Source organism: Lactuca virosa, chromosome 8 (genome assembly GCF_052849685.1).
Source record: "Lactuca virosa cultivar CGN04683 chromosome 8, Lactuca_virosa_CGN04683_v6, whole genome shotgun sequence".
NCBI lineage: Eukaryota > Viridiplantae > Streptophyta > Magnoliopsida > Asterales > Asteraceae > Lactuca > Lactuca virosa.
The window spans coordinates 11,714,114-11,740,627 of record NC_136433.1 but is presented as its reverse complement, the minus strand read 5'-3'; positions in this window follow the sequence as shown (position 1 = coordinate 11,740,627).

Here is a 26,514-nt window from a genome sequence, read left to right as displayed (position 1 = left end):
CTTCCAAGTTATAAAAGTATTGTGTTGGGTCCTAGCCTTAATATTTCATATTGGGTGTTATATTAAGGACTTTAGATCAACTATCTTGAATATCTCTCAAAATATGTCTAGTTCAGACATCTATGATCTTCCCAAATCTCTTGGAACTTCACTTCGTCCAACTCCTCCAATTATTCTCCCTAACCCACAAGTTCAAGGTCACTCAAGCCCTATTGACAAGCAAGGTCTATGTGTGATTGCATCTTGGAGATGAAGTCACATATTGACAAGCCGGGAGAGTTGGGTGTCAAAGTCTTAAGAAAGTTGGATGTTCAATCACTTTGTAAGTCACATAGTGAGTTTCCTTGGGACTACTATGAAACAGACTGTGACATGACCCTTAATGATCTTATCTATTTGCTAGGTGCTGCTGAATCAGCAATGATTTGGAGTACTGGTAAAGCAAATTTGATTAGAAGAACAACTTCCCAAACTTCCATGGACATTTACAACGGTAACATTGAAAAATCCAGAAAAGCTTTCTCTTCCCAATGGAAAGGGATCGGCCATAGTCAACTCGGTTGACCAAATGGTAAAGAGAAAGGCTAAGTCTGAGATAGTTCTGTGTACCATCCCCAAAGGGTCCATATGTTTCTATTGCCAAAGGAAGGGGCATTGGTTGCGAAGCTACCCTAACTACCTGAAAGATCTGAGAGAAGGTCTAGTCAAAAAGTTTGACTGTACTTCAGGTAAGTCCACTATCTAACTCTATTAAGTTCCTATTTGGAGATTCTTATTACATGATGTGACTGGGTCACATATTGAAGTTTTAAGAATCAAAGAAAGGAGAGGAAGCTTAAAGAAGAGTGAGCTGATGGATTTCGATCGCATGGTTCGGTGATCAGACTTTTTGAGCTACTGCTTAAGAGTTGTGATAGATTGCTTAGGAATAAATAACAACATAGTTTTCATATGCATCTGCATTGTAAGGATAAGTTTTTCCACAAGTTTTAAAATAAAAGAAAAGTTTGATTTTATTTATTTTAAGTATCCTTACAATGGTACTTGTTTAAAATTGTTGTTTATATGATTCCATTGATAGCAACATTGGAAAATGAATTTGATTATGTCGTTTGTGGTAGTGTCATAATTTACCAAATAAGGAAAGATTCTCATCAACCAAGTTTCAGTTCCATAGAAACTTGGAATCATGCAAGTTGTATAGTATGGTGAATGAGAATTTTTCATCTTTGGAAAATTAAGACTAATACCTTGTTCACATGTATATGTGAGTCAAGTGAAAGACTAATGGATCGAGTACACATTCGTGTGCACTGGTCAAGTCCACCATAAACGATCGATAAGACTATTCTTCATGATTTACTAAAGTTTAGTAAATATGATTATACTTATAAGTTTAAGTATAATTCTGAAACATTGGAAAAGTTTCGATGTATGGCAGAATGAATGAGAAGAATCAAATTAGGCAGAAGGATAAAAGTTTCTCAAATCTGAAAAGATGGGAGAGTACTTTAGTATCATGTTTTGTGATCATCTTAATGATTAAAGAACCATATCACAATTGGTCTTCTAAGGACATCTTAGTGCATTCTTATGGCTAAGAAGAGGAGTCATGAACTGTTGAAATGGTTAAATCAAGAAGATGAGTCATACTTCGTTCCAAAACAAGTCTTAGAGTCTTACTCCAAGATTTTAACTTGAGTGACATATCTTAAATAAGGTTTATAACACTTGTCAAAAGAAGAGTAAAAGTTTCCTACTCTTGTACATTTGAAATTGGTAAGTTGTGATGTTTTGGATAAAACAAAGACCAGCTATGGCCAATTGTGAGAAGTGTTTGTCTTGATAAAGAATCCGCACTATCTCTTGAATATTTGGCAAGATAGTCTTATATGTCAAGAGGACAGTGGGAGTCTTAAAGATCCTGAAAGAATTTCAAGATCTAATCAAGAATAAAAACCTGTAGTTTGACACTAGCACACGACGTGAGGTTTATAACCTATCGTGTTGACATATTTCTATTTTTGTGCCCATTCCAGTTAAAGTTGGCTTTGCATATGAGTTCTGAGAGTTCTCAATTGGTTGCATAACAACTTGGAAGCAATGGCAGGCCCTTGGGCTGCCAGGTGGCAAGAAATTAAGATTGAGTTCAGTCCATATGAGATTAGAATTGTCATTATCCCTGTCTTGTGATTATGGTTTTGACAAATTCACATGGATAAGAACACATACACCATTAAATCTAAGTGGCATAAGGTTTCTCTCCGATTCATGAAAATGATGGTGAGAAAACGCTTTCACTAAGTAGATTTTAGGTAGATAGCAATTGTGATATTTGCATTCTCAAAGTCGTTAGTGGAGCGTGTGTGGTTAACCGGCACACTAACATGGACTTGTGAGAAATGGCGAAGGTCTAAAGAATTGGGATTATGATTACGACATCCTTTTTCATAGTTCTGCAATTGTTTAGACACACATGTGTGCTATCTAAGGAAAGGTGTATGATTTTGATAAAGTTTTATCAAAGCATCTTGTATCAGAAATTTGAACTTTGGTAAGAAAGTCAATAAAGTATTGATTTATTGAAGTTCAGCTGATTTCTAAGTACATGTCAAAGCTAGTGGGAGCATAAGTGTTATGCTAATAATCATCATGTTAGTGGGAGCATGATAATTATGATAAGTGTTGCAAGTTAGCAATGTTAATTATAGAAAACAAAAGGTTTCAATTGGGAAAAGTTGTTTTGCTATAATTAAGGGAGAGGAAATTATACTTCATTTCAATTCTAAAAGCTTAGATTGAGGTTTTAATCATCTTTAGTCAAGGATATATATATGAATTTATGTTGGAATGGCTCAACATAAGGAAATTCTATATATGGGTCCATTATTTGAGTTCTAAAATTCGATTATGATTACGGCATCCCTTTTCATAATCTGAATTATAAGAACTTGGAAAATAGCAATAGAAATATTATAGCAGAAAGACTGGTCTAGTATCATGTCTTTATGTGAGACATCATGAATCGTGTCCCATATGCTTCGGATATAGGATCGATTGCATGTGCTATAATATTCATCCTTTCTAAAATTTTCCAAATGTCTGGGGAATTAAGAAGGGAAAAGGTCTAGAATTGGATATGACTAAAATGATTAAGCAATTGTCGAGGACAATCTAAGGTTTACCAAAGATTGGTTGCTCAGGGACAGTTGGAAGTATAGTGTTAATTTTGGAAGGACCATATTGACATACTCTGAAAAGAGGCAACTCTTGGTCAGAAGTAATAGTCAAAATGTGAATATGGAAATATTCCCATAGGTGGAAGTTATTCATTAAATCTTTGTAAGATTAGGAAACTTAATGCAAGAAGGATGTTCAAAGCAATGTACTTTGAATTTAAGACTTCGTTTCCATGGAATGATCTCCATTGGAATACTCTGTAATGTCTGTTGACAAGTCTTTGTGACTTTGTGCATAATCATTACAAGAGGATCAATGCATATAAGTTTAGAATCTAACAGATTTCGGTAATTGGCAGGAATTTGGAATTCTTGCATTTACGGTAAGGATTTGGGATTGTGAAATGAGAATCATTGGAATTATGTTCAATCGATCTATTTCACAGAGTAAATATCATAGACAAACTTAGTGTGCATACTTGGTGTATGGCATAACTAATGTTTAGACAAACATAGTGTGCATACCTGGTGTATGGCATGACTAGTGTTTAGAAAACATAATGTACATGCTTGGAGCATGGGACAACTATTGTTTTTTAATTCAAGTATAAAGTTGATTGTTTGAAACAGTATGCAATGAATGATGGGTAATCAATATGGTGATAAATAAGAGATGTATTATTTATATTCATAAGTTCTGAGACCATATTGGATTCGATTATTCTTGTGTTTCACTTTGCATGTTTTGACTTCTAGAATAACTAGGTCGTTCCTCTTGAATGACTAAGTTATTCAAACCATCCACAGCCGGTCATATGTTGGAAGTAGATATGAATCAAGACTATCATGGGTTGGCTTGTAGAGGCCTAAGATGTTGGACAAAGTGGTGCTACAACACTCATGAGTGCTCATAAATTCTGAGTACTGGATTCAACCCACGCTCATTGGAATCACTTCATGGATTTTATCACGACTGATCATGAGACGATAATATCCTATATTCTTCAAACCTAGAGATATGAGTTGTTACTATGAGTTGGTTATACATTGATTGCACGAAAACGCATTGGTAACTCGATGTTATAAAATGTGTCTTTGTGTATGATTCAACAAGTAGTAGAACAAATCATATGAGTCGAAGTTTATCCATTCCTTTTACCCTTAAAAGGATAAAAGCGATATCTGTGGGCCCCTAAATGATTTAATGATGACACTTGTGAGTGCTTGGCCAAGCCAGGACTAATGTGATTTGTTCAATTAGTCGGTCGTCATGAATCGGAAATCGGGAAACAACAAATGGACAGAGAGAATGATTTACAATCCATGTCTCAGTCCATATGATATCTAGAATGGAGGAATATATGATCCCTTATCTAATGGACAAGTCATTGACAAAGGTCAGAGTTCATCGACAAGGTCAGAGTTCGACAACGACTTTTGAGAGCTACGATTGCCAGTTGGTTTTTGAAGACATACGCAATAATAGTTTTAGACTTATCCAAGTGGGAGACTGTTGGATTAGTGTCTAAGTTCATAACTATATTTGGTATGTACTTGACCCGACTCGGCATGGTCCATTTGGGTTGCATGGCATCAGAAAATTTGGATAGACCGTTTGTAAGGAGAGGACATTTGTGACATATTAATATATTATAAGTTCTAATATATTAATATGAAATCATGTTATTTAATTAGTATTGATCAAGAATTAATTTGGACTTAATTTAGTGATCAAAAGATACTAATTATATATATGGGGATTGATTGTGTAAATCATTCATTCTTATATATGTGGGCTTATGATCCATGATTCCTTATGTTGGGTTTAACCCATGTGGTGATCCATGGATACTCCATTGAGGTTAAAACCCATGGAGCATAAGGAATGGGTAAAGTCATGGGTTACATGGTGTAACCCTAATGTGCACACTATATAAGGACCCCTTTAGCTCAAGAAATTGGCACTTTGTGATACATAGATGAGGGCTAGCCGATTTGAGCATGAGTGTCTTCTTCTCATGGTTATTCCATGTGTTGGTGATGTTGTGTGAACCATTTGAGGTGTCACACTTGGGGCACTAGGCTCTCGAGCTTCATGGAGTCAAGCTACATCGACAAGGTATGTATTTCTATCTAGTTTATTACCCAAGTATCAAAAGATTGTATGCTAGTTAGGGTAATACCTTGGAATGTTCATATTTGCATGTATAATAGAGAAAACATAGATCCAAGGTATTTAGGGTTGCATGTACACTTAGGAGTGTTAGAATGCTCAAAACCCTTCAGTAGGGTCCTAGCCTTAATATTTCATTTGGGTGACTTATTAAGGACTCTTTATCTAATAAAACTTGTCTTTCTTTCTTTCAGATGTCTTCCAACACTGCTAGTGGATCAAACCCTACAAGCTCCTTTTCCCTAATGAACTTGTGTGGGAAAGTCACTTTTGATGGTTCAAACTTCAATGAATGGATTAGGAACATCAGAATGATTACTCGCTATGAGGGAAAGGAGTATGTCCTTGACAGAGAACTGAAGGTTGTTGATGAGTCAACTGCTACTCCTGAGGAGGTTGCTGGGTACATTACCCATGAGAAAGATGCCACTAAGGTGTCTTGCATCATGTTGGCCAAAATGACAGCAGAACTCCAGAAATCCTATGAAGATTTCTACCCTTTTGAGATGCACCATGATCTGATGGATAGGTACCATCAGAGTGCTCGTCAGGAGAGGTATGAAATCATTTCCTCCATGATAACAGCTAGGATGAAGGAGGGAGAATCCCTCACCGGTCACTTGCAGAAAATGCAAAGGTTCGTTGACCGGTTACTGAAGCTTAATGTGGACTTCCCTGAGGACATGGCGATTGACATCATTCTCCATTCCTTACCTCCAAGTTATGATCAGTTTCGCATGACTTATCATATGAACAAGGAGGAAGTCACACTCAGCAAGCTTCAAGGACTTTTAAGGACCACTGAAAGTGGCCTAAAAAGTACATCAGTTGTTATTCCTACTCCTACTATTGCCCCTGTTCTGGAAATTGGGCAAGGAAAAGGGAAGAAGAGGAAGACACCTTCGAAGGGTACCAAGGGAAAGTCCCTTGATGGCTCCTCTTCAAGTGGAACCAAGAAAGTTTCCATTCCTCCTTCTTCAAACCCTAAAGAAGCCCAATGCTTCTACTGCCAAGAAAAAGGGCACTGGAAACGAAGCTGCCCCAAATACTTGCAGGATGTAAAGAATGGGAAAGTTAAACCCACCCATGCAGGTATTTATACTATATTGTCTAATAACTAATTGCGTTCTAACTCTTGGGTGCTTGATACAGGTTGTGGTATTCACATTTGTACTGATTTGCAGGGCCTAAGAAGAAGTGAAGAAGTGGAGCACGGGAAGATAAACTTAATCATGGGCAATAGGAAAGCATCGAATGTGACCAAGATTGGAGTTTATTCTTTATTGCTTAATAATGGGTTAACTTTAGATTTGAATAAATGTTGTTACTCGTCAGAAATGGCGAGAAATATTATTTCCTTTCATAGTTTATACAAGCAAGGATTCACATTTTCATTTGATAATAAAAATGGTGCTATTGATGTTTTTTATAATGATGTGTTTTATTTTAAAGCATTACCTTGTGATGGTGTATATGACACTGTGTCGATTGTAGAAAATTTAGGAAATAATGTATTTCACATTTATTCCTCTATTACTTTGGATAAAGCATCTTTGTGGCATTGTCGTCTTGGACATGTCAACAAGAAGCGCATAGGCCAACTCCAAAAGGCTGGAGTTTTGGAATCATTTGACCTAAAATCAGATGATAGTTGCGAGTCTTGTTTACTTGGAAAAATGACAAAGTCACCCTTCACTGGTACTTGTGAGAGGGGTGAGGGTTTGTTGGACCTCATACACACTGATGTGTGAGCGGAGCAAGTAGCGATAGAAGCTAGTATTCTGTAATGAATAACAAGAGTCTGGCACTATAGGGGAATCCAACACCTAGTGATTTACATTTTACACCTTATCTTCTAGACTTGATTGGGTTGTCCTCTCAAAAGATGAGACTGGCTAGAGATCTCTTTATCAAAATCTTTGGAACAAATGGTTGCCCTTGAAAATGGGTGATAATTGTTGCGATCAGGAGCTGCTTAACATCATTGAGAACAGGAGATCAGAAGATTTGGTGGAGGATAAAGTCAAAAGTGAACCAACACTGGGATCTGATCATATCCGCCGTGAAGTGTTTGCGGACCCTTCAAAATTGCCACAAGGGATGCTAATCGATATTATGTGACTTTTACTGATGATTATAGTAGATATGGATATATCTACTTAATCAAGCATAAGTCAGAGACCTTTGAGAAATTCAAAGAGTTTAAGCAGGAAATGGAGAATCAACTGGGCAGGAACATCAAGATGCTCCGATCCGATCGGGGAGGAGAGTATCTTAGTATTGAGTTCCTTGACTATCTTAAGGAATGTGGGATTGTCTCACAATTGACACCTCCTAGGACACCACAGCTGAATGGTGTAGCTGAGAGGCGCAATCGAACCTTGTTGGACATGGTTCGTTCCATGATGAGTCGAGCTTTGTTACCAATCTCATTCTGGGGGTATGCCTTAGAGACTGCCGTCCATATCCTTAATCTAGTCCCCACAAAGAAGGTTCCCAAAACACCTCATGAGATGTGGACCGGAAAGGTTCCCAATCTGGACCACATCAAGATTTGGGGTTGTGAGGCTTTCGTGAGGCGCGAGTCTCACGACAAGCTCGAACCTCGAAGCGAGAGATGTATTTTCATCGGCTACCCACATAAATCCTTTGATTACCTCTTCTACAGACCTAGTGAGAATGTGGTCTTTGTGGCAAGGAGAGGAGTCTTTCGTGAGAGAGAATTTATAAGCCAAGGAGACAGTGGGAGGCAAATTGACCTTGAAGAGATTCAAGAGTCAAGCGGTGAAGGAACCTCAAACACTAGCGACCAACCTGAGGTGGAAACTCCTGTTGATCCGATAGATGAGCCCATACCTCTGAGGCATTCCACGAGAGTTAGGAATGCACCTGATCATTACTATGGTTTCCATATTACTGTGGAAGGTGATACGCTTATCAGTGATAGTACACTGGTAAGTCTGGATGAACCTAACAGCTACACGGAAGCCATGGCAGGCCCTGAGGCTGCTAAATGGAAAGAGGCTATGGACAGCGAGATACAATCCATGTATGACAATCAAGTTTGGAACTTGGTTGACAATATACCAGATCGTAAGACAGTTGGGTGCAAATGGATCTTCAAGAAGAAGACCGACATGGATGGTAATGTACACACTTATAAGGCGTGACTGGTTGCAAAGGGCTTTTCTCAAACTCCGAGAGTTGATTATGATGAGACCTTTTCACCAGTGGGAAAGATTAAGTCTATTAGGGTTATGCTAGCCATTGCTGCATTTCATGATTATGAAATATGGCAAATGGATGTCAAAACCGCTTTCCTCAATGGAAAGTTGGCTGAGGATGTTTACATGGCTCAGCCAGAGGGTTTTGTCGATGCAAAGTACCCTAATAGAGTGTGTAAGCTTGAGAAATCCATTTATGGATTGAAACAAGCACCTCGCAGATGGAATATTTGCTTCGATGAGAAAGTCAAAGAGTTTGGCTTTTCGAGGAGCGAGGATGAGTCATGTGTATATGTTAGGGCTAGTGGGAGTATAGTTAGCTTTTTGGTGTTGTATGTGGATGACATACTACTCATAGGAAATGACATCCCAACTTTGGAGGAGGTTAAGTCCTGGCTTGGGAAGTGTTTCGCTATGAAGGACCTTGGAGAAGCTGCCTATATCCTAGGGATAAGGATACTGAGAGACAGGAGTAAAATACTAATTGGACTTAGTCAGAGTACCTACTTGGATAAAGTGTTGAAGAGGTTCAACGTGGAGAATTCCAAGAAAGGAGAGTTACCGATCCAACACAATGCCAGACTGAGTAAAACTCAGAGTCTGAGTACAGAAGCTGAGATAGCTGAGATGAGTCGATTACCATATGCTTCCGCTGTTGGCTCGATCATGTATGCTATGACTTGTACTCGTCCTGATGTGGCCTTTACTTTGAGCATGGTCAGCAGATATCAGGGAAATCCTGGCAAGGCTCACTGGACTGCGGTAAAGAATATTCTCAAGTACCTACGGAGGACTAAGTACTGGGTTCTTACCCTTGGTGGGAGTGATAACTTGAGAGTGGTTGGGTATAGTGATGCTAGTTTTCAGACTGACAGGGATAATTGCCGCTCTCAGTCAGGCTGGGTCTTTACCCTAAATGGAGGAGTAATTACTTGGAAATGTTCCAAGCATGAGACAGTAGCTAATTCTACTTGTGAATCAGAGTACATAGCAGCAAGTGAAGCGGCAAAGGATGCGATATGGCTGAAGAACTTCATTGGAGACCTTGGAGTTGTACCAGCTATACAGGAGCCTATGGAGATTTTCCGTGACTGAAATAGTGCGGTTGCCTTAGCCAAGGAACCACGAGATCATGGAAGATCCAGACACATTGACAGAAAATATCACTTCATAAGACACAAGATAGAAGAAGGACTCCTCGTGGCAAAGAGGGTATCGTCAGAAGATAATTCTGCAGATCCCCTCACGAAGGGACTGACTAGGGTTAGGCATTTGCAGCATGCAAGAAGCATCGGGCTGAGGGACGATATTAGTTTTAATAATTAGATAGTTTTGAAACTTGTAAAATGTAATTGACATTTAATGATTAAATAAAAGTTGTTATTTATTTATGAGTAAAGTGTTACTATCCTATGTTGATCATTTACTATTGTTTCGTTTTTGCATGTTTTGACTTCCAGGATAATTATTTTATTCAAACTCTCCATAGTCAGTCATACGTTGGAAGTAAGTATTGAATAAAGACTGTCATGAATCTGGCTTGTAAGATTTGTCTAAGGTGCATTAGACATAGCAATTGTTACAACAACATTCATGAGTGCTCATAAGTTATGAGTATTGGATTAAACCCATGCTCACTTGTATCACTTCATGGAATTTATCTCGAGTGATCGTGAGACGGTAGTATCATATATATCTTCAATCCTAGAGATATGAGTTGTTGACTATCAGTTGGTTGTCCATTGATTACACAAAAACGCATCAGTAACATGATGTCATAAAACGTGCTTTTGTGCATAATTCAACTAGTAGTTAGTACAAGCATATGAGTCGAAGTTTATTTGTTCCTTCTAGCAATAGAAGCAATATCTGGGCCCCTCGATGATTTGGTTTTGACTTATGTGTCGGGCCCGGTCAGAGCTTAATTGATGTGTTCAATTTAGTTCTATGTTAAACAAATCAGATATCGAGAAACAACTGTTGGACAATAAGTATGACATTGTTCCATGTGTTTGTCTGGCTGATATCTTGAGAACAGAGGATTATATGATCACTTATCTAAAATGGCGCTTCATAGTTCAACAGAGTTTTAAAAGAGCTACGATTGTTGGTTGGTTCCTGAAGTTATACTTGCAGCTATAGTTATCAGACTTATCCAAGTGGGAGACTGTTGGATAAGGTGTCTAAGTCTGTAACTATATTTGGTATGACTTGACCCGACCCGGCAGGGTCCATTTGGGTTGCACTTCACCTAACAATTTGTATGGATATATTTTTGAGAATAATATGTTTATGTTCCATTAATATATTATTTGTTATAATATATTAATATTATTTAATTAGTGTTGATCAAGATTTGATTTATGGAATTAATTCAATGATCAAATGGAACTAATTAAAATATGGACTCTTGCATATATATGGAATGGACTAATATTTATTTAGGATGGACTCAGAGTATATGGAAGTCCATGGATAGTCCATGGAGATTTTAACCCATGGATCCTAGGTAAATGAAGAGTCATGGGTATTAGGGTGTAACCCTAATCCTCCATACTATATAAAGAGGGCCTTGGTTCTAGACTTGGCACTAGAGTGTGTGAGAAACAAGGGTGGGCCGATTTTAGCAAGCATCATATTCTCTCAAGTATTTCCAAGTTGTTTTGGGTGATTTGTGACACCACTTGAGGCATCCACAATATTGGTGCTAGGCACTAAAACTCCAAGCAATCAACCACAAAAGAAAGGCATGTTATTCTACTTAAAGTTTTGTATTACAAGTACCCCATAACATGCTAGTTAGGTTGTAAACCTTGGAAATCAAATTTGCATGTATTTAGAGAAAACATAGATCCAAGGTTTCTAGGGTTGCATGTACACCATAAGAGTGTTAGAATGCTCAAAACCCATCAGATATAATGTAGACCTTCTATAAGGTCAAATTTTCCTAAGAACATGTACTAAAATTGTATCAATGAAAATTGGCATGCATTTTATTTTATTGGGAGTTAACCTCAGATTGCAAAACATAGCATTACAAACGATTTGCTTATGGTAAATCTAAGATTTTTTTTAATATATACCTCGAGGTCATATGTAATTAAGAGGCAATCGACTTAGAAATGGTGAGTCCGCCTTGGATCCTGTTCCTTGTTTGGTTGTGGGCTCAGGGCAGACTCATTAAGTTCGACGGTCTATTGAACCTTAGTTACACACATCTAGTATACATTGAGTGGTCTTATGAGTGGATCAGGCATGGAAAAAATATTACAAGATTTCATTTGAGTCATTACTACTAAATTCATGAGTTTATTCATATAAACTTCTACTATGAATTGTTTGCAACATTTGAAAAATCGGGAAATACTATACTTGAAAACTAATAACCTAGTTTTACGACACCCGACTAATAACCATTACTAAAAGACTTATACTCATTTCGTCTTTAAAATTCTATGACAGAAAGATGTCACCTCGTAGGTCTGCTAGACGCACAGGCAGAACACAAACAAATCCACCACTGCCGCCTCCCCAGTATGATCCTGTTATGTTCCAGGTTGCAGTTACGGTCGCAGTGGCAGCTGCTATGTCCCAAATCAGCACTGACGGTGCCAGGAGGATAGGGAGCGGTACTAATAACTCCACTCAAGGAGACAGCCAAGGGCGTTCGAATGAGTGTTCCTATAAGGACTTCACTAATGGCAAACCCGATTCTTTCAATGGTAGCGGGGGTGTCATCGCTTTGATGCAGTGGTTCGAGAAGACCGAATCTGTCTTCGAAATCTGTGCATGCCCCGAAGCAAACAAAGTCAAATTCGCAGCTTGCACTTTCACCGGCAGGGCCCTTACTTGGTGGAACGGCCACGTAAAATATCTAACTCTCGACGTGGCTAATTCAATAAGCTGGGAAGACTTGGAAACTATGATGCTGAAGGAGTATAGCCCAAGGGGTGAAGTGAAAAAATTAGAGCAAGAACTGTGGAGTCTCAATATGACGGGCTCAGACCTCACAACTTACACTGCCCGATTCAGTGATCTAGCACTCCTCTGTGCGGCGATGGTCACTCCGGAAAGCAAGAAGGTGGAACGATATCTCTGGGGATTATCTTCCCAGATTCAAAATAGCGTGTTGTCCTCACGGCCAACTTCCTTCGACAGCGCCAAGGAGTTGGCACAACAACTCATTGATCATCGGGTCAGCCATGTCACTGTGACAACCACCTCCGATCAAGCAAGAGGATGGAACAACAAGAGGAAGTTCTGGGATAATAAAAAGAAGCAACCAGCGCAGGACCCCGCCAAGAAGCAACAAACTGTTACCATCCATGCTGCCACTACTCCATCCACTCCAGCACCACTGAGACAATATGCTGGAACCCTTCCCAAGTGCAACAAGTGCAACTTTCACCACAACGGTCCTTGTCGATAAATGCACTGCAAAAGCTGTAACAAAAAGGGGCATACCGCCCGTTTCTGCAGGGCGTCTGCCCAACAAGCCAACCCGGCCGCCAACGTCGGAGCAAGCCGAGCCTGTTACGGCTGCAGGGAAACTAGGCACTACAAAAGGGACTGCCCAAAAGCTAGAAACGCAAACACCGGCGGTGTCGGAAGGATTTTGGCCTTAGGGCAGGGAGAAGCAAGGGAGGATCCCACGGTGGTTACCGGTGCGTTTATCCTCAATAACTCATCTGCATGCATATTATTCGATAGTGGAGCAGAGAGGAGTTTCGTTAGCCACAAATTCAAACAATTATTAAAACAAAATCCCCAATCACTAAAGGATACATACGTTGTAGAAATAGCAAATGGAAAGACAGAAAGCACTAACGACATATACTCAGGGTGTACCCTCACTCTAGACAATCACTCATTCAAAATCGATCTATTGCCGGTTTCATTAAAAAGCTTTGACATCATCATTGGCATGGATTGGTTAAGCTCAAATCATGCTGACATTCTGTGTTACGAAAGGGCCGTACACCTTAATCTGCCGAGTGGCGAAACTTTTGTCGTCTACGGCGACCAACCTAGTGCAAACCTACAAATCATCTCATGCGCCAAAGCCCAAAGGTATCTCCATAAGGAATACCACGCCTTCTTAGCCTACGTAGTGGATAAGAAACAAGAGGTGAAAAACATCAAGGACATTCCGGAGGTCTGTAAATTCTCGGACATATTCCCAGAAGACCTTCCCAGAATTCCACCCGCACGAAAATTCGAATTCCGAATCGACTTAATCCCCGGAGCTACCCCCGTAGCCAAAGCGCCCTACCGTCTAGCACCAGCCGAGATGCAAGAACTATCCAACCAACTAAACGAACTGCTGAGAGAAGGGTTCATTAGACCCAGCTTCTCACCTTGGGGAGCACCAGTTCTGTTTGTGAAAAAGAAGGATGAATCGTTTCGCATGTGCATCGACTACCGCGAGCTAAATAAGCTTACCATCAAAAACCGATACTCCTTACCCCGATCGACGACCTATTTGATCAAATCCAAGGAGTGTAACATCCTGATTTCCGAGGCATAACATTTCTATTTGTGAGTGCGAGTTTGCCTAGGGTGACTCGACGAGTTGGTGCCTCCACTCGTCTAGTAGGGTCGCGTCTGGGTGACGTGGAAAATGAATGGGCTCGACGAGTCGGAGGGATGACTCGCCGAGTCAGCGCTGCTGAGGAAAACCCTAATTGCTCGGGTTTGTGGCCTATTTAAAGGCTCTTATGGCCTTCATTTGCGGCCACACTTTCCCTTGAGATACCCTAATCGATCCAGAGAGCTTAGAGAGATAGTGGGAGCTAATTCCTTCATTTTTGTGCATTCTTGCAAGGAAGAAGGATAGGGTTCAAGCTTAGCTGTCTAGAAGGGGCTCAGATCTTTCACTATTTCATTCAAGGCTGCTGTGAAGGTATGAGTTCATACCCGTTTTTGTTTGATTAGTAGATCTCATGAATTTAGGGTTTCTTTACCCTCTTTTAAGTTGATTTATGAAATATGTGAAGTCCCTTTGAGGCTTAGACATCAGATCTGGACCTTGAGAGGTCCAGAGAGTCCCAAGAACCCAGCTTTATGCAGTCACATAAGAATATTGAGCTTAAGACACCATTATGAGGGTTATTTTGCCAAATAGAGCTAGATGAGTGATGCATGGTTATAAAGGTCGAACCTTTACGTGATTAATGAGCCTTCAGTGCATAGATCTGAAGTTTAGGAAAGTATCTTGCACTAAATCGACTGAATGCAAAAGAGTCTTAATAGACTCGCCGAGTCGAGCCGCTGACTCGGCGAGTAGTCTAGGGTTTTGTCCCGACGAACTGAGTCAGATGGTGAACCGTCGATTTAGGGGTTAGCTCGTCGAGTTGGAGCTTGCTGGGGTTGCCATGAATCGACTGGACTCGACGAGTCTCCCGAGTGCACTCGACGAGTCTGGTCAAAGTTGGACCGTTGACTGGAGTTGACTTCTGTTGACTTTAGGGTTTGGTCAAAATGAGTGAAAGAGGTCAGGGAAGGGTAGAATGGTCTTATACCCACTTTTCAGAGATAAGAGTAGAATATTAATTAGAAATATTAATTTGTGATAGGCGGAGGCTAGACCGAGGATTTCGGGCACGAGACTTTTACTAGCTATCTTACGAGGTGAGTCTTCTCACTATACTTTACCTAGAGTGGGAATTATGTGTAACCGCAAGGTCTTATGTGGTTATAAGGATTATGAGATGTATGTTATCTATGTGATATGTATATGCTGTGACTTGGGCTAGTAGAGTTTGGACCAGAAGGTCAAAAGAGTTTGATGTATGTTATCTATGTGATATGATATGCTATGTCCTGAGCTTGCAGAGTTTGGACCGGAAGGTCAACAGAGTTGGACCGGAAGGTCAACAGAGTTTGGACCGGAAGGTCAACAGATTAGGACCAGAAGGTTAACAGAGTTTGGACCGGAAGGTCAACAGAGTAGGACCGGAAGGTCTACAGAGTTAGGGCAGGAAGGTCATCATGGTAGGACCAGAAGGTCTACGAGAGTTGTGGGACCGGAAGGTCCCACTGAGACACATTGACCGGAAGGTCTTACAGAGTTATAGCCTCGAGTGGCTAATATGTTGTATGTGGTATTTTGGGGAACTCACTAAGCTTTGTGCTTACCGTGTTATGTGTTATGTGTTTCAGGTTTCTCAGGATCGCGGGACGGCACCGGCTTGATTGTACACACCATAGAATGAGTTATGTTTTGAGGATCCCGGATTATTAATGGAGTTGTGTTTTGTAATTTGAATAAATGATATTTTTATACAATATGCTATGAAAAGTATGCGATTTTAAAATCAAAAATTTGTTTGAAAATTTACGGTGTTACAAGTTGGTATCAGAGCCTTGGTTTGAGGGATTCGGATACACCTTCGGGTATATCTGGACTCAAACTGAGGATTTGAGAAAAGTTTTCCAAAGAAATGATTTTCTAAAATGATTAAGAGATTTTAAGAGAAGGAGGAAACGAGAAGTGTGTACAATCAGCCAGAGCCCGAACGGTGATTTCCACAAATACCCTTACCTTATTTGTTATGAGTTGTTATGAGATATGTTATGCATGCTAGAGAGTAGGCTAGGTAATCATAAGTTAGGACTAGGGTGGCCTGATTTGTGATGCCTTAGCCTAGGAATTTTTTTATTTGTGATTTGCTTTTGAGTATGTGCGGAGTAAGAGTATCCAGCAGGAATCCTTTTTAGAGAAGGATTTGAGTGGAGGACTAATATAGGAGAGATACCTAGATGAGCATTTGAGGAGTCTACTGAGAGAGTAGTCAGACGCCCGCGTGGGGTAACGTTGCTTGAATTCAGTAATATCATTTTGGGTATAAGCATAGCAAGTGGAGTTGTAACCTAGAGTGGTTTTACGTGTTGGTAGAGATCATTCGATGCCCGAATGCTGTTTGCTTCGTGCTTTGTGGAACTCTTGATGATGGGAGTCAGCTACTAAGTGAATATGACGATATTCAGGAGGTAGATGGCTGGCATCATAAGGGGTTCTTCAGCAGCTGATGGCAGAGAAGTGAGAGAACCTAGGAAGAGCCTAGGAAGTGAATTTAGTCAGATGAGTACGCTGATGGAGGAGAGTATTCGCTGGAAGGCGAACTTGCGTAACGGGATTGTTGATCGAGAAGGTTGAACAACTACTTAGGAAATCTGGGACGATCCGTGTGGAAAGTATGGGTAGATGTGGCAGGTAGTATGGGCCCGTACTACTGAAAGCAGAGGACCCATACTCGAAACAATGAGAATTCCAGAAGTTCTAAGTAACGGATTGAGAAGAGAGAACATGGTTCGAGTACCATGATTCATAGCGGATTGAGAAGAGAGAACATGGTTCGAGTACCATGATTCATAGCGGATTGAGAAGAGAGAACATGGTTCAAGTACCATGATTCATAACGAATTGAGAAGAAAGAACATGGTTCGAGTACCATGAGTATAGCGGATTGAAAAGAGAGAACATGGTTCGAGTACCATGATTCATAGCAGGTCGAGAGGTGGCCACATGGTTTGAGTACCTTGACTCGTGGTGGTTAGTACTTCTGGTGTTACCGGTTATTCCGTTATGATTGACTAGATTGAGATCAGATGTGGTAGAGTGTGGGGCCAGAGGGCCATGCTGAATGAGTTTCAAGGGAGCACACTTTGAGGGGGGAAATCGAGTGGTTTCCGAGAAATTTAGATGAGATGCCAGTTGGAGTCGCAAGACTCAGAGAGGAGTAGAAGATAGTGATTTATGGAGGACTACGGTCAGAGTTGAGCGATCAGCCAGTAGTGGAGATGTCACTTTCTGTGACCATAGTTGTGCTACTTCCGTTTTCTGTGAGGAGCAGAAGGGATATTGAGTTTCTGGTTCAGAGTTGAAGTTAACCCTTGTGGGGTAGCAAGCGTGGTGACCTTATCACCAAGAGTATTTGGGCAGTATGTTGGCTGCGAGGTAGCCTTATACCAGAAAAGAGTCATTAGTGGGACTAAGACGGATGAGAACAAAGAAATGCCTTGTTCGGGAAAAAGGTACTTTTACCAGCAGTTTCCGGTGGTTAAGAAGGAGCATATCGGGGCAGTAGCCCTCGTGGTCTACATTGTGTATCGACAATGAGAATGAGGTCTGTACTTTTATGATTATTCCCGGTTCGGGAGGCTGGTCAAGGAGTTAGAGTTGGAGTGCGTGATAGGGCACTATTTCCAGCTTAGAGACAGATTGGATTCGGAACAGTGGGGTTTCCGGCGGTGTGTCGATCTGAGGCTTCAAGGTGACTAGAGGCAGTCATGTGAGGAGGATTCTGAGATTTTGTTAGGGACGGCATATTTGGAGATTGTTTGGTATCCTTTGGGAAGGACCTGGGATGATTGCGAAATACGTTTAAGAGTCAAGTGTGGCATAACTAGTGAAACAGTCTACTGAGTAGATTGTGGATATTCCAATTGGTGATTGTTCAAACCCTGAGTGGGGGAGAGCTGATTTTCCAGCTAGGGGATCAGTGATCCATTCATGTGCGGTAAGAGAAATGGTTATGGAAATCTGCGGTGCGGACACATGAGCCTGAGGATGAGGCGAGGTGCCAGACGAGAAGATGTATGAGTTTGTGTTTAAGAAAGGATGAGTGGATCCACGGCAGGTGGCCGTGGATTGGAGAATTCATTGTGACCTATGATTTTTGGGGTTAGAATATGTCGAGTTCGAGTGTGATCGGGTCGCTGGATTACGGGTGCAATAACTGAGATTTGCAGGTGAAGGTATAGATTGTGATCTATACCCCAGAAAGGGGAGCAGTTGATTTGTCAACCAATTTCAGGGTCGATATGAGTAGTTACGTATGGATAGTGACTAGTAGAGGGAGAGCTTCGGGTTTACGTCAACGTGTTCTGAGCCATTGGCGATGCATCTGTGTTTTAAATTAGGAGATGGAATACTCTGAGGTTACAAGTGGTGCGAGAGGAAGATCGGTTGAGAGATACTGAAAGAGAAATGCAGTATCCGATTATGGTGTCGTGAGTATGAGATCAGTGGTTTGGGCAAAACATCGTGAGATTCTGTGTTGGTGTACCGAGGTGTCCGGGTATGATGTCCTTATTTCCAGATTATTTTGAGTTCTGAGTTAAGAGAGGGCAAGTGGTGTAGCAAGTATCTAGGGTTTCGGTGGGAGCCCTTTCAGCTAATTGACATCAAGCAGGATTATCTGAGAATGTGAATTGAAGCGAGAAAAAGTGTTTTTGTCGACGGCGGTCATCAGGAGTAGTGATGCTTAGCCGGGGTGGGTGTGTGCACCTACCTATGTTGGGTCGCGAAGCGTGAGTTAGTGAACGCAGTGCGGTAATGACTTGAGGATGAGATTGTGGGGCGGAAAGAGAGGGTGTTGTGATACTGCGGGGAGCCGTAGTACTTACTAGTCAGAGAGAGGGTGTTGTGATACTGCGGGGAGCTGTAGTACTCACCAGTCATTGGGGGAGTGTTGTGATACTGCAGGGAGCCGTAGTATTCACTAGCCAGCGAGAGAGTGTCGTGGTGCTACGGGGAGCCGTATTATTCGCTAGTTAGAGCATGGCGCAGAAGAGTTTTTAGGCTTGGGTAGCCTTAATCTTTGAGTCCGGGAACCTGGTGGTCGAACCAGGGGCGAGACTGGGTCTCCATATTTGTCGGGAATCGTTATATTCTGAATTGAGTTGTGGTTATTGCAACCAAGGGAAATTGGAGAAGTGGTATACGCGCAGGTTGCAGGTTATGAGTCAGGTGTTGAGTGATTCATTGGGATGAGTGGTTCCAATTCTGGGTCGGACCTGACTCTCGAGTTTGAGTTTGGCATTAGTGGTACATCGATTTGGCGAAATGAGACTCCGGATTCTGAGAGGGGTCCTATTTTGAGGAGTATTGTTTGTCATCCAAAGTTTTAGACCTGAGTGGGGTCAGTTTGTTGGTGCGGGAGGTACCGCGAGGTGCATGGATCTAATGAGTAGTACGCGACGAAGGTCGAGGGTGAGACGATTTCAGTTAGGAGTGTAGCTTTCGCTTAGGGTAAGGCGGACTTCGTGACTTGTGCGTCACAATGGGTTGAGATAGATGTTGTGAGAGGGAAGTCAGTGAGACGTTTTGGGGCGTGCAATGGGTAACCTTTGAAGGTTCAACTGTGGAGTCAGGAGTTGACCTGGTGCTCAGTGTGAAAAGGGATATGAGAAACAAAGTTGGGGCTTATGATATTGATGTTTGAGGACACTGCTGAGCAAGTATGATCATTTCTGGTGTCTGAGAATAGGGTGTTGAGAGTTCTTTGCTCAGACGGATTTTGATTGCAATGCTGAGGATGGGTCTCTGATGTAATGTGACCCGTTCGTCGTTTGGAAGTGTGTTTGGGATCATTTGGTATGTCTGGTATGGGTGACCAGTAGCCGATTGTTGGTCTTGTCTTGTGAGAATCAGAGAGGTCGGTTTTGTTCCGGATTTAGGAGTTCCTGTTTGGGTTCAAATGGCCATGGGGAAGGATATCGGTTTGGTTTGAGAACCTTTCCGCGGTGCTTTTCGGGTTTTAGGGTTCGATCTATGTGTAGTTGAGGAACGATTTTGAGGGCGAAATCAAATTCAAGTGGGGTAGAATTGTAACATCCTGATTTACGAGGTATAACATTTCTATTTGTGAGTGCGAGTTTGCCTGGGGTGACTCGACGAGTTGGTGCCTCCACTCGTCGAGTAGGGTCGCGTCTGGGTGATGTGGAAAATGAATGGGCTCGACGAGTCAGAGGGATGACTCGCCGAGTCAGCGCTGCTGAGGAAAACCCTAATTGCTCGGGTTTGTGGCCTATTTAAAGGCTCTTATGGCCTTCATTTGCGGCCACACTTTCCCTTGAGAGACCCTAATCGATCCAGAGAGCTTAGAGAGAGAGTGGGAGCTAATTCCTTCATTTTGGTGCATTCTTGCAAGGAAAAAGGAGAGGGTTCAAGCTTAGCTGTCTAGAAGGGGCTCAGATCTTTCACTATTTCATTCAAGGCTACTGTGAATGTATGAGTTCATACCCGTTTTCGTTTGATTAGTAGATCTCATGAATTTAGGGTTTCTTTACCCTCTTTTAAGTTGAGTTATGAAATATGTGAAGTCCCTTTGAGGCTTAGACATCAGATCTGGACCTTGAGAGGTCCAGAGAGTCCCAAGAACCCAGCTTTATGCAGTCACATAAGAATATTGAGCTTAAGACACCATTATGAGGGTTATTTTGCCAAATAGAGTTAGATGAGTGATGCATGGTTATAAAGGTCGAACCTTTACGTGATTAATGATCCTTTAGTGCATAGATCTGAAGTTTGGGAAAGTAGCTTGCACTAAATCGACTGAATGCAAAAGAGTCTTAATAGACTCGCCGAGTCGAGCCGCTGACTCGGCAAGTAGTCCAGGGTTTTGTCCCGACGAACTGATTCAGATGGTGAACCGTCGAGTTAAGGGTTAGCTCGTCGAGTTGGAGCTTTCTGGGGTTGCCATGAATCGACTGGACTCGACGAGTCTCCCGAGTGCACTCAACGAGTCTGGTCAAAGTTTGACCGTTGACTGGAGTTGACTTCTGTTGACTTTAGGGTTTGGTCAAAATGAGTGAAAGAGGTCAGGGAAGGGTAGAATGCTCTTATACCCACTTTTCAGAGATAAGAGTAGAATATTAATTAGAAATATTAATTTGTGATAGGCGGAGGCTAGACCGAGGATTTCGGGCACGAGACTTTTACTAGCTATCTTACGAGGCGAGTCTTCTCACTATACTTTACCTAGAGTGGTAATTATGTGTGACCGGTGTTGGGTTTTGAGCATTCTAACACTCCTATGGTGTACATGCAACCCTATAAACCTTGGATCTATGTTTTCTCTATTATACATGCAAATATTAACTATTCCAAGGTTTCATCCTAACTAGCATATTATGAAGCACATATACTACAAAGTTCTAGTTAGATGACATACCTTTTGATGTAGCTTGATGTCTTCAAGCTTTAAGAGCTTAGCCCCAATAGTGTGGAAGCCTCAAATGGAATCACAAATCACCAAAACACATTGGAAGAACTTGAGAGAATATGTATGCATACTAAAATCGGCCCACTCTTATTTTCACACACTTGTTCCAATTTTGTGAGCCAAGGACCCCTTTATATATTATGGAGGATTAGGGTTATATCCATGTAAACCCTAATACCCATGACCTTTCATTTACATAGGATCCATGGGTTAAAAGCTCCATGGACCATCCATGAAAGCTTAGCCCAACCTAAATGAACTTGGCCCATTCCATATATATAAGAGTCCATATTTAATTAGTTCTTTTTGATCACTTAATTAATTCTAAATTAATTCTTGATCAATACTAATTAAATAATATGATTCCATATTAATATATTAGAACTTATAATATATTAATATAAATCATAAATATACTATTCTCAAAAGACTATCCATATAAATTGTGCCGGTGAAGTGCAACCCAAATGGACCATGCCGGGTCGGGTCAAGTACATACCAAATATAGTTATGGACTTAGACATTAATCCAACAACCGGAAGGTCTTATATGGTTATAAGGATTATGAGATGAATGTTATCTATGTGATATGCATATGCTATGACTTGGGCTAGTAGAGTTTGGACCGGAAGGTCAACAGAGTTAGATGTATGTTATCTATGTGATATGTATATGCTATGTCCTGAGCTTGCAGAGTTTGGACCGGAAGGTCAACAGAGTAGGACCGGAAGGTCAACAGAGTTTGGACCGGAAGGTCAACAGAGTAGGACCGGAAGGTCAACAGAGTTTGGACCGGAAGGTCAACAGAGTAGGACCGGAAGGTCTACAGAGTTAGGGCAGGAAGGTCATCATGGTAGGACTGGAAGGTCTACCAGAGTTGTGGGACCTGAAGGTCTACCAGAGTTGTGGGACCGGAAGGTCCCACTGAGACACATTGACCGGAAGGTCTTACAAAGTTATAGTCTCGAGTGGCTAATATGTTGTATGTGGTATTTTGGGAAACTCACTCAGCTTTGTGCTTACCGCGTTATGTGTTATGTGTTTCAGGTTTCTCAGGATCGCGGGATGACACCGGCTTGATTGTACACACCAGAGAATGAGTTATGTTTTGAGGATCCTGGATTATTAATGGAGTTATGTTTTGTAATTTGAATAAATGAGATTTTTATACAATATGCTATGAAAAGTATGCGATTTTAAAATGAAAATTTTGTTTAAAAATTTACGGTGCTACAAGGAGCCTCTTACTTCTAAAAGATCGATCTGAGGTCGGGATACCATCAACTACGGGTTCAAGAGGAGGATGTTCCCAAAATGGCGTTCAGAACTCGGTACGGTCACTATGAGTTTGTAGTAATTCCCTTCGGGTTAACAAACACACCCGCAGTGTTCATGGATCTAATGAACCGGGTGTGCCGGCCTTACCTAGAGAAGTTCGTGATTGTCTTCATAGACGACATCCTGGTCTATTCAAGGAGTAAGGAAGAGCATAGCCAACATCTACGACATGTATTGGAGACACTAAGGGCGGAGAAATTATATGCAAAATTTTCGAAGTGTGAATTTTGGATCCGAGAAGTGGACTTCCTCGGCCATGTGGTTAGCGAGAAAGGGATACACGTGGATCCCTCCAAAATCAAGGCAATCGAGAACTGGTCAGCACCAAAGACGCCTACAGAAATCCGCCAATTCTTAGGGCTCGCTGGATACTACTGGAGGTTCATCCAAAACTTCTCCAAGATTGCCAAACCACTTACCACCCTAACCCAAAAGAGTGTAACTTTCAGCTGGGAGAGAAACAAGAAACCGCCTTCCAAACATTAAAACAGGCCCTGTGCAGCGCCCCGATTTTATCACTGCCAGAGGGAACCGAAGACTTTGTGGTCTACTGCGACGCATCAAACCAGGGCCTTGGATGTGTGCTAATTCAACGAGGAAAGATCATTACGTACGCATCGAGACAATTAAAAACGCACGAGTTCAATTACACCACACATGACCTCGAATTGGGAGCAGTAGTATTCACCCTAAAGATCTGGAGGCACTACCTTTACGGAACAAAGTGTACTATCTTTACCGACCATAAAAGCCATCAGCACATCTGCAATCAAAAAGAGCTCAACATGAGGCAGAGACGATGGGTAGAATTACTGAATGATCACGAGTGTGAGATACGTTATCACCCAGGCAAGGCCAATGTGGTAGCTGACGCCTTAAGTCGAAAAGAATACTCGGGTCGCCGAGTAAAGTCATTAACCATGACAATCCATTCGCACCTGTCCATGCAAATCAAAGAGGCCTAGCTGGAAGCTTTGAATCCTGAGAATGTGTCGGGTGAGGCATTAAGAGGAATGGATAAGAATCTAGAAGTCAAGGACGATGGAGCTCGTTATCTCATGAACCGAATTTGGACACCGAAATTCGGCGGGTTCAGGGACGTCGTCCTGAACGAAGCACACAAAACTCGATACTCTGTACATCCCGGTTCGGACAAGATGTACCTGGACCTAAAGAAACTCTACTGGTGGCCGAACATGAAAGCCGAGATCGCTACCTACGTGAGCAAGTGTCTAACTTACGCCAAAGTTAAGGTAGAGTACCAAAAGCCTTCGGGTCTACTCCAGCAACCTGCGATACCCGAATAGAACTGGGAACGAATAACCATGGACTTCATAACCAAACCGCCTAAGACAACGGGTGGTCTTGATACCATTTGGGTAATCATCGATAGATTGACCAAATCCGCGCACTTTCTGCCAATAAAGGAGACCGACAAGATGGAAAAGTTGACTAGGACGTACATCAAAGAGATTGTACGACTACATGGTGTGCCGATATCCATTATCTCTGATAGAGATAGTATATTCACTTCACGATTCTGGCAGTCCTTACAGAAAGCTCTAGGGACCAGACTAGACATGAGTACGGCCTACCATCCACAAACCGACAGGCAGAGCGAAAGAACTATTCAAACCTTGGAAGATATGCTAAGAGCTTGTGTTATTGACTTCGGTAAAGCGTGGGATACCCACTTACCAGTTATTGAATTCTAGTACAACAACAACTATCATACTAGCATCAAGGTCGCGCCATTTGAAGCTCTTTATGGCCGCAAGTACAGATCACCACTGTGTTGGGCTGAAGTGGGAGATACACAGTTAGCAAAAGGGCAAGTCCCTAACAGCACCCTCACTGGCCCTGAAATCATAAGGGAAACTACGGAAAAGATTGTTCAAATTCGAGAAAGACTGAAAGCATCTCGAGATCGACAAAAGAGCTACGCCGATAAGCGACGCAAACCCTTGGAATTCCAGGTTGGGGACCGGGTGCTACTAAAGGTCTCATCATGGAAAGGAACGATACGTTTTGGTAAACGTGGTAAAATAAATCCAAGGTACATCGGGCCGTTCGAAATCCTTGCTAGGATTGGCCCGGTGGCATATAAACTTCGACTACCCCAAGAACTTAACAACGTACACCCGACCTTCCACGTGTCAAATTTAAAGAAGTGTCTGTCTGACGAGACTCTTGTGATCCCACTAGAGGAAATCGAGGTCAACGAGAGTCTCCACTTCGTAGAAGAACCGGCAGAAATCATGGATCGAGAGATCAAGAGAACAAAACAGAGTCGCATCCCTATAGTGAAGGTTCATTGGAACGCTAAACGAGGACCTGAGTTCACCTGGGAACACGAAGATCAGATGAAACAAAAATACCCACACCTCTTCCCAAACTCTTGAAGTCCCGGTCAAAGTGCTAATTTCGGGACGAAATTCCTTCTAACGGGGGGATAATGTGACAACCGTTACTTTCTGGTCAAGTCAAAGTCAAAGAAAGTCAACAAGTCAAACTGGTCAACTCAACTAGTGCTAATATGATTAGGGATTTCTTTATGGTTACTAATGTATGACTCTAAATCTTAAATGCAAAGTAACACTTGAAAGTTAATGTTCAAAATTCTAAACCCTAATCATAATGAGGGAAGTAACAACTCTATAAAACACTATCAAATGCCCTTCGGGGGTGTATAACACTCAAAATGGGATTTAACTAAGTCTGCGGTCTTTGAACTACGAAGAAAAACATTAATAAAGGCTCCCGAGAAACTCTCTCTCAATCTCTCCCATTGTATCTATCTCTCTCCCAAATCTCCCCAAGAATATGAAATATCTCCCAAATCTCTCCAAGTATGTGAAATATCTCCCAAATCTCTCCAAGTATGTGAAATCTCTCCTAAATCTCTCTAAGTATGTGAACTCTCTCCCAAATCTCTCCAAGTATGTGAAATCTCTCCCAAATCTCTCCAAGTATGTGAAATCTCTCCAAATCTCTCCAAGTATGTGAAATCTCTCCAAAATCTCTCCAAGTATGTGAAATCTCTCCCAAATCTCTCTATGTACCTTCCTCAGTCGAAAACAACTCAAAACCAAATGAGAAAACCCAAAGGAACCCTCTTGGTCCGGAACCCTCTTAAGAACCGGACAATTTCGCATCTCCCTCAGCTTCGGAACTCCTTCACTCCGGAAACTGGCTCCGGAATGCCTTGCTTCGGACCATCTCGCATACGACAGGAGGACTTCGCCCCGGACAAGCCTCGCACCTCGGAAGCCATGGATCCACTCCGGAAGTTGCTGACTCCGCACTCCCCACTCCGGAACCATGAAAGAGCTTCGGAATTTGCACATTGGCTTCGGAATTTGGCATGTTGACTTCGGGACCCTCGCATGTTCGCTTCCTTCTCCCGTTTTTCGAGCACTTTTTCGTTTTAAGCTCGTTTTTCATGATTTTCGCGTGGGATTTTCACCCAAACTTATATTTTGACATATAATACCATATATATTCATATTTTAATCACATTCTGGGGGAAATCTCAACTTAAGAACAATATATAGTGGGTGAGATATTGAGTTAGAGTGTTGATTTTTCCA